Below are 10,025 nucleotides of genomic sequence, written 5' to 3' on the forward strand. Positions count from 1 at the left end.
GGCGCTGGTTTCCCTCCGCCACTGCCTTCTAGGGTGACCTTTGGCAGATCACTCCTCACTCTGAGCCTTAGTCTCCTTGTCTGGCCTGGGCTGCTGGCCCATGAGCTGGAGATGAGGACTCAGCACAAAAGGAACAGGCTGTATGGGCGGATGTGAAGCAAAGAGGGGGACTTTTCAGCCGGCAACACTGAGGCGCTTTGGCACTTTGACCATCACCCTTTCCAGGGACGCAAGTGCTGGGAGGGGGCAAAGGCAGGGCGCGGCCCACAGAACCGGTGCCTCCTCTGGAGCCTTCCCGCTTGTCCCTCGCACGCACAGAGGGCCCCGTGACTCTTCCTTCGCTCCCCTCGCCACGAGCACCACCGTTTCTGGTCTGTGTCCCCTTGGCTCTGCTGGGGCAGCCGGAGCCTCTGTGCCCCCACTCCCCCTACCCCTAGCGCAGGCACCAAGTAGCTGCTCAACAAAATAGGTGTTGAAAGAAGAAAGGCACGGAAAAGAACAAGTGTGGGTGAAGAGGTGGAGAAAGCGGAGCCCCCATCGCTGGTGAGAATATAAACTGGTATGACTCTGTGGAAAGCAGTTTGGCAGCCCCCCCAAAGCTAAACACCACGTGATTCCTCAACTCGACCCCCAGGTAGACAGATACCCCAAAGAATGGAAAACTGATGCCTCTAGGAAAATTTGCACACCAGCGTCCCGTCCGCACAGCACTGCCCACAATTGTCCGAGAGTGGGGACAACGCGGGTGTCGGGGAACCGGTGAGCAGGTAAAGAAAACGCGGCAGAGGCACCTGGGATGTTACTCAGCGATAAGAGGAGGATGGCGCGTGAGAGACAGAAACACACTGCCCTGTGGGTGAAACTTGAAAACAATTACGGTAAGTGAAAGAAAACCGTGCTCAAAGGCCACATTGTATATGACTCCCTTGTTGCGAAATGTCCAGAATGGGCAAATCCCTGGAGACAGAAAGTGACTTCGTGGGGGAAAGGGAGAGGGGAGTGACTGCTAAGGCACAGAGTTTCTTTGGGGATGATGGAACGTTCTGGAGTTAAATGGTGGTGATGGTCGTGTAACATTGGGAATACACTGAAAAGCACTGGATTGTATACTTTAAAATGTGATTTTTCTCTCAATTAAATATGAAATAAAATAAAGGCAAACTACCTCCCTAGGGATGAGTTGGAAGGCCAACCTGTCTGGCTGGCTGGTTTGTGTCTGAAAACATCACCCCATGGGAGCCACTTTTTGCCTTGGGAGGGCCCCACCGGCTTACTGCACCCCTGCCCCCACGCTCAGCCTGGGAGGGGCCCCGGGAGACCCAGTGGGCCTTGTAGTGGGATGGAGACCTCTCCTGTATCCCCGACTTCAGGACAGGTGCCCCCATGACAAGGGGACTTGAAGTATGGCTACAGTCTGGTCTCTGACACAGGTCCTGTCCCTCCTTCAAGCACAGCAACAGTTCACCTCACACAGTAGGTAAGGGTGACAGAGCCTGAGGACTGGGCACCCCCACACACACACACAAAGGCCTCTCCTTTGGCACACGTTCCAGCAGTATATGGACCCACAGTTGGGAAGTTCTTCCTTTGGTTTGACTGTAGTATCTGGCTCGGAGTCAGCAGTGGGCAGAGGTTTCCAATGAGTCAGTCTGATTCAACGTTATTCAGTTTCAGGGGTCATCACCCCACAATGTTCACTTTGCCATGACGGAGCAGGATGTGGGCTCCCTCCAGCCCCCTCAGCAGCTGCTTCCTCAGGTGGTGCTGGTAGGAACCAACAAAAGGGGAAGGCTGACACCCTCCCCACCCACCTGCGGCAGCCCCCCCGCCAAAGCGGAGGGGCCCCCCACTCCCACCCTTGGAGGAGGCATTGGCGGTTGGCCCTCCCCTCTCTGAGCCTCTTGGAACAGGTGGTCCCATCATCTTCCTCTGATGGCCAAGCAACAGGTCCAAGCAGATGGTGTACTAGAGGTCCTGGCCCACGGGGGCTGCTTCTGCCCCAGGCCTGATCTTTTTCATTTCACCAGAGGGACCCCATGTGTCTACCAGCCTCTGCTGTGTACATCCTGTGTCAACCACAAGGCCAACAAAGCAGAGGAGTTTAATTAGTAGCTACAGAATGAGTAAGTGAGATCAGATAAACTGGTCTGAAACCCATTTCTTGAGGACAAACCCAGGTGCATGTTTTTGCTGTGCAGTGTTAAATTACTTACCCTCTCTGTCCTTCAGTACCTTTAACAATAAAATGGAAATGATAATAGTATTGACCTCATAGGGCTGCTGAGAAAGTTAGGATAATTATGTAAAACTTCTAGAATTGTCTCAGGCATATGCATCATAGGTGGTATAGGGCCACCACTATAACTGTTTGTAACTCTGTCTTCATGGTTGTCCCCGTTGAAGGCGAGCCAGGGCGCTGGCTGACCAATGCCCCTCTCTGACAAAGAGGGAGGGTGGGGAGAGAAGTCACCCCTCTCAGAAGGACCTCTGGGCTCCACCTGGGTCAGCCCCAGGCCCTGGAGGACTTTAGCTCCTACCCCAGCAGTGGAAGGTGCCCCCTCCCCAAGGGTCCAGCCCGGGCTCCTCCCGCCCCTTACAAGCCTCCCCTACACAGAGCCTGTGCTTAATAGGTGCTCAGTAAGTGGGCTGCTCGCAGTAGAGACAGGCTCTGGGGGACCACTTGAGCCCGGACGCTCAGGCAGGGCAGGTCCTAGGTGACTCCCAGGACTTCCTGCCTGTCTGACATCCCCCACTCCTGCCCCCCCACCCCGTGGGGTCACTTTGACCCTGGGAGACCAGGGAGGCTAGGCATTGCAGGAAAGCCCTGATCCGCCCAGGAAACCCAAGTACCTGGTAGGGCCTCATCTGGCCCATTGTCCTGAAAGGATGGAAACCTAGACCTCGGTCACCATGAACCGCCCCCAGGGACATCCAGCCCCCAGCTCTCCATGGGTGGGGTACATGTTCAGCTTTCCTCTCTGCAGCCTCCTGATCCCGGGGCTTCCTATGGTGCAGTGTTCCTCTGTTCCCAGTTTCCAGGTGGGCCAGGGGGCATCTCGGCAGAACCCCAGGAGAAGGGGCATAAAATGGGGCTGGGGCTGAGTCCCCTCTGGGCCAGTGCATCATTAACTCCACATTGCATCTTTGTGTCCCTCTGACCCCTGCTAACCTCCAGGGCAGTCTCTCTGTCTCTCTGCAAGTGACATTGGCCCAGCGATCCCCACTGGATTCCCTAGATACCAGTGGGAGTCCCAGCCTAGGTCTTTAAGCCCCCAGTTGTCAGTGCCAGGGAGGCAGGGACAGCTGAAATGAAATGTGGGTTTGCCTCGAGCCTGTAGACACATGAGAAGATAGTTTCATGCCCCCCAAGTGGGTGGACAGGACTCGAGATGGTCATGCCTGCCTGTGTGTACATGTGAGCAGATAATATGTGCCGTCCTATGTGCCTGCATGTTATGTGTACACATGCTTGTTCTATGTGAGTGAACATAAGAGAACACTGAGAGAATCAGGAGGGACATGAAGAGACAGATTGACCGATACAGAAGGAGTGAGACTGAGACACAGAAAAGCCATCTTCCTTGGCAGGGGCTCTCCTCTCATTACACTGATTGGGGCAGGTCTCCAGACGAGGTGAGCAGACAGCAGGTGGAGTTCAGGAAGGGATGTATCAGGGCTAGGATGGTGACAGTCCCATGCCTCCTCATTCAAAAAGCCAGTCTGGGCCTTTTTCAAGGGCCGTGGTTTCCTCAGGCTAGATTCCCAAGGATGCCATCCAAGGTGCAGAGGAGCTCCAAATGACTCTGGGCTCTTCAGGCAGCCAGGGGAGGGGAGCACCTCTGACATGCCCCAGAGCCAGAGACGAATGTCCTAAGACTGACAGCTCATGGTGGCCAATGTGCACACTGAGGAGGGCCCCCATCTACTGGGAAATGAGCACAGCAGTGGTGAGAGTAAGAAAACCTCAAGAGTCTCAAAACCTCCCCAACACCTTTACCTTAACCAAGAAGCATCTAGATCACACCCACCCTGCTCCACTGGGGGCAGGTGTCATGCAAGGGTGGGAAGAGGCAAGAGTTCTGGGCTAGGCTCTCATGGGCTATGCAGCTCTGGGCAAGGAGCTCCCCTCCCAGGCACCATCCCCCCATCTTCTACTGGGGTACAGTAATGCCCACACTGACACTCTGCCTCCGAGGGCTTTGACCAGCCTATCAGGAGATGTTGGGGCAAGATGGGGCTTTGGTAATAGGATTCCTGGAACCAGCTATAGGAAGATCTGCCCCATGAACTCAGCATTTCCCCCACAGTCACTCTCCAGAAGAGGAAAAAGTGACTTCCGCTACCCCCACTTCCTGCAGCTGGGACCCTGCTCAGCTCAGAGTGGGGAAACCGTCATGGGCCAACAGCATCACCTGCTTGCTCGCTCTTGCCACCAGGAAGGCCCTCCACAGCGTGGGCCCCTGACCCCACTCTTCAGACCCAGAGCAGGATGTGCTCCCAACAGTGATCATCCAACCACACCACAGAGTGAGGGGATGAGTCCCAGCTGGGCGTCCAGATATGGAGGTTTTGGCCCCAGCTCTGGCAGGCACTCCAGATTGCCTTGAGTACCTCCTCTCTCCAGGCATCAGTGGGGAGTCCTGCCTGCCCACGTGCCGCATTATCCGCCGGCAGGAACCCCAGAAGCTCAGAGCTGGAAGGCACCAGGGCTTCCCACAAATCATAGATAATGGATGACCCAAATGGGAAGATGGCTCTGGCACTGAGAGTTCCCCCTGAGCTCTACACACAGTTTAGACAGAATGGAAACAGCTCTACCATGGGCCACCAGATCTGAGAGGACAGCCCCCTCTCTGTGGGGCAGGACAGAGACAGCTGGAGGAGCAGTGCATGGGGGTTGGGAGCCAGCAGATTTCCAGCCTGTGCCCAGCCCCACCACTTCAGCTTGTTCAAACAGTCCTTCCATACGTCTTACACTTTGCCACGTACTCTAGCCTTTCACACTGCCTGGAACATGCTCGCCTTGACTCTGTGTCCGGCCAACATCCATCCCCTCAAGAATGGGAAAGTGGACAGGACATAGGGTTTGGAGGTCCAGGGGGTCAGGGCCCAGTCTGCTTGGGAGGGCAGAGCAGTAGGCAGACAGGCACTGAGCTCAGGGTCCCCAGGGGCCAGGATGGGACCAAGGCGGAGGAGATGGGGGGTCAGTAGCTGGGGCAGACTGTGCAGACAATCTGGGCTGTGGAGGAGCTGGTGGGCACAGGGCCCGGCTCGGCGTGGGCGGCTGTGGGGGAGGCTGGAACTGCAGACTATTTTTAGGCTCCTGTTGGATGGAGACACAAGGATGCTCCAGGCTATAGCCCTTGCTCACTAGGGAAAGACTAAAGTGGCCCCAGTTGCCCCTGGAGCTCAAGAGCTTCGTACTTTGTCCCTAGAGACCAGGGGCTGGGGCCAGGAAGTAGACTGGAAGCATCCCCAGCACCCCAGGGAGGCAAATGCCCCTAAGAGGTGATTTCCATATCATATGCATGCTGCTCTGCTTCCTCATCAGAAGGAACCAAAAGTTCCCTTTCAGAGGACCAGTGGTGGGGAAGAGCTATCACCCAAGTCCACCTCCAGCTGCCCCTTCTGGGTTTTGAGAGAGTCCAGAGAAGGTGATACATGTTCTAAAACTGGAAAGTGCAAATGGGGGTTTTAGCACCATGCTGGGGCTGTTGTGTAAGCTCAGGGGGCAAATGTGTCCTATCTGATTAATTGGCGGTGGTTCCCTGAAGAGCAATGTTAACAAGGATTCATTCATTCGTTCGTTCATTCATTCCACAATTAGTGAGCACCTACTAGGTGCCAGACACTAATCTAGGTGGAGATTTAGCTGTGGAAAAAAAGAGAGGGGCGCCTGGGTGGCTCAGTTGTTTAAACGTCTGACTCTTGATTTCCGCTCAGGTCATGATCTCAGGGTCGTTGGGTCAAGCCCCACATTGGGCTCTGCGCTCAGCATGGAGTCGGCTTGAGATTCTCCCTCTCTTCTGCCCCTCCCCCGGCTCGTGCTCTGTGCGCATGCTGTCTCTCTCTCAAATAAATAAAATAAATCTTTAAAAAAAAAAAGACAACGTTCCCTGTCCTCACAGAGCAGATACTCTACAGCAGTGCTGCTCAATAGAAATATCTGTGAGCCACACAGATACTTTTCAACTTTCCCGTAGTCACATTAAGCAGAAGTTAAGAGAAACAGGTGAGATTAACTTTTACAGTATATTTTATTTGACCCAATATACCCAAAACATTTTCATTTCCAAGTGTAATCGATGTAACAATGCATTAATAACTTTTGTTTTCCTATTACACCTTCAAAATCCATTACGTCTTTTAGACTTACAACACCTTTCAATTCAGATGAGCCACATCCCAAGTGCTCGGGAGCTCTTGAAGAATGTTGTTCCGGAGGTCACTGAGCAAGAAGCACAGCGGGCTTCGGATGGCGATGGACCATTAGGACCCTTTGGCCGGGCCTGGAGGCATGGCGATCCCCCGTGATATCAGGACACCAACATCAGCCTCTTGGGGGCCAGGCTGGGGGAGGAGCCAGGCCTTCTCTATCTCTATCCCTGCCTTCTCAGTCACTGAGCTCAGGAGAAAGAAATGCCCCCATTGATTAGTAATGTCTGCTATGGGCATGAGTCAGCCCCATGAGCTGGATAAAGTTGCAGGCCACATTAGCCCATGTGTTATAGGTTATAGGCCCAACCCAAAGCCTGTGTTCACCTCTGCCTAAGCCCTCTGAGCTCATTCACTGGGCCCAACCTGAATAAACAGCCAGTGTGGGAGGCCAGGCCTTCGGGAACTTTATTCAGGTGCTGGCCCGGCAGTCCTGGCATGGGCACCATCCTACAGAAGGGCACCAGCACACCAGCAGGACAAGTGCTTCCCGGGTGTGGTTTTGTGCTCTTTCCTCTCGTGTGGGCTGGCCTGTGGCCATTGGCGATCCTGGGAATGTGGTTTTGTTTTTGTTTTCTTCCCAAGGACTCTTCCTCCCAGAGTTAACCAATATCAACATAAAAGTGTTTCCTGAGCCTGAGTTAGCCATGTCAGCCCCATTCCACCCGCCCACGCCCACAGACCTCCTGGCCGGAACCCCAGCTGGGAGGGCCCCATCCAGACAATGAGAGGCTAAAATTGGGCCGCAGACGCAGCTGGAAATGACTGGGGATGGGAGAGAGGGTGAGCTTGGGGTGAGGCAGACAGGGGTGACACATGGGAACTGGAGGCCCCCACCCAGCCCTGACCATCCTCACCATCATTAGAGTCATCATCACCCTCCCCCTGCTCAAAATCTTTCGATGGCTCCCTAGTACCTGCAGGGTGAAGATCTAGGGCCTTAGCTCCCAGGAGCTGACACTGACAGAGTCATTCGATGGCATTTCCAGATACTCTCTCCTCTTTTATCCATGAATTCAACAAGAATGTGTTGCAGGCACTGTTCTAGATACTAGAGATGCAGCCATCACCCAAACTGACAAAAGTCTCTCTGCCTTCCCGGAGCTCACACAACTCCAGCCAAACCCAAGGACACTAGGCCCTTGTACATCCCCAGACCTTTGCAAATGCTGTTCCCTCTTCCATTCTTCAGAGACTTCTCCACCCTAGGGACTTCTATTTGTCCCCTAAGGCCCACTCAACCCCCTCCAAACACCCCCCCCCCACACACACCATGGGTTGGGTACCGCCTTCCTAGGATCATCACCACTTAAGGAAGGCACAGCCCCACTTCTGCCTCCCCTACCAGGCTTCGAGGGTCTCAGGGGCAGGGGCTGTGCCTTCCTTAGCCAGGACCCCAGGGCCTGACTCACCCTAAGGCTCCATCTGCCCCCTCCCCAGCTGGCAGCTCAGGACCAAGCAGGCTGGAGCATCAGTGGTGCTCGTAGAAGGGACGGTTCAGGACTCCTCTGAAGAATTCCAAGTCGTTCTGGAATCTCTGCCTGGGATCACTACCCTTGGCATTTGAGGGGAGAGAGCAAAGGTGGGTAGGGACTGAGGGAGACAAGGATAGAGAAGGCAGGGGCATGCGGGGCTGTAAATGGTGGGTCAAGGACATCGGTAGCAGAGAGACTAGAACAGCAGGAGACGGAGCCCCCAGGGTAAACCTTAGTGGCCCTTTCGAGTTATAAAGGAGTCTCCCATTCCCTCTAGCTTCCCCAGCAGAGCTGAGCTTTGGTCTTTAACAGTCTGAACTCCCTATTTTGCCCACCCCCTCCTCCCCTCGGAGGGGCGCACAAGAAAGAAGGCAGAAGGACAGGCCTGGCTCCTGCCCCCAGCCTGGCCCCCAAGAGGCTGATGTTGGTGTCCTGATATCATGGGGGATCACCATGCCTCCAGGCCCCGCCAAAGGGTCCTAATGGCCCACCGCCATCCGAGGTCCACTGTGCTTCTTGCCCACGGTGGGGGGGGGGGACAGGCCAGGAGGCTTGCGGCTGGCCTGCCCTCTCCCCACCGGCTCATTTACATGGATTTACAGGGGCTCATTTCATGCCTTGATGCACTTGGCATCCTCCTGCCCAGCCCCTGCGGGCGCCTCTGTAGAGACAAAGGAGTGTGTTCTGTCCCTCAAGTCTTCTCTCAGAGGCCCATCCGGGTACCAAGAGAATCCCGCCAGGAAAGATGGAGACTGCTGAAGTCCAGAGAGAGCAGGGACCTTGTTGGAGGTCACCCAGCAATCCGGTGGGGGGAGGGGGGCTTGAGCCCACACTTTCCTCACTAGCTGCTCCTAAACCCCACTCCTTCCTGCCTTCCCCCCACCGTGGGGCCGGTTGGCTTCCTGAGGGGTGAGCTCTTCTGCTACTGCTGCTTGGCTGTGAGCTGGGAAAAGAGAAAAGGCCAAGACATAGACTCTGAGGTACCCCAAGACAAAGGAAGTTGGACTTAAAGCCCAGAACTGTGTACACATGAGGAGAATGAGTCTCGGGGAAGGCGAGGTCTGCCCAGATCACAAGGGTAATGGCGGACCCACGTCTCTGCCCCCAGCCCAGAGCTCCTCCGGGTCCCCCCAGACTCCCAGACTCCCGGCCCCAAGCACCTGCTGTTGCCTTGGTCATCCTGGGGAGGCTGGATGTGGGGAGGAAAAGAACCAGGCAGAATCTTCAGCCAGGGGGCTGGCCCAAGAAAGCACAGGGCAGACTGACAGGGAGGGGGTGTGCCATGGTGGGGATGATTCTAGTTCTGTGGGTGTCGGCCAGAGCCACCCAGAAGCAGGGCTCAGACCCAGAGAGGGGAACTGTCCCAAATCTGCCACATCCCCCTTTCTAGCAGTTATTGCTCAGGACAATCTTCCACAAACCCCAAAGGCCCTGGGCCCCTACCACAGGTGAGAAAGGAACAAAGGGGAGGCAAGGCCCTCGGGAGGCCTCCAGGTTCTTTCTTCTCTGCCTCCCTCCCTCTGGGTGCCCCTATTCCTGGTCCTGCCCTCGTCCAGCCCACTACCCCTCTGAACATCCTCCTAACTGCCCTCCCTACTTCCCATCCCAGCCTCGGGTACCCTTCTCAGCCATCCTTCTGGGTTCTGAACCCTGTGAGCTTTATCTTGGAGGGAGCTTGAGAATTCCTAAGGCACAGATCCCACCCTGGCCCTCACCACCACCCCTGGGGCTGAAAAGCCAAACTCGGGGGCTAGCACACAAACCTTGCACCCTGTCTGCCAGTCCCCCCTCGCTCCAGCCATCCCCTCTGCATGCAGCCCTCACCCAGCCTCCTGCCCTGCCTGGCAGGCCAGGCTGGAGAAAGTACCTCATCCCCATTCGGGTACCACCTCCGGCGGCCCTCCAGCCTCCTGCACACACATTTCAATCACCACACATTTATCCCACTGGGTCTCCCTACTGGAGTGGGCCCCCGGAGGGCAGGGAGACCTGAGGCTGTTTCTAGCCTGGCCAGGCCAGGCCTCTCAGGAAAGTGATGGGAGGTGGAGCCTGGAGGGTTGGGGGTGGGGTGGGAGAAAGGCCAGCTCCCGACGACGTGTGAGGAGAGCACGTGGA

The sequence above is a fragment of the Zalophus californianus genome, chromosome 6 (genome assembly GCF_009762305.2).
Source record: "Zalophus californianus isolate mZalCal1 chromosome 6, mZalCal1.pri.v2, whole genome shotgun sequence".
Lineage (NCBI taxonomy): Eukaryota > Metazoa > Chordata > Mammalia > Carnivora > Otariidae > Zalophus > Zalophus californianus.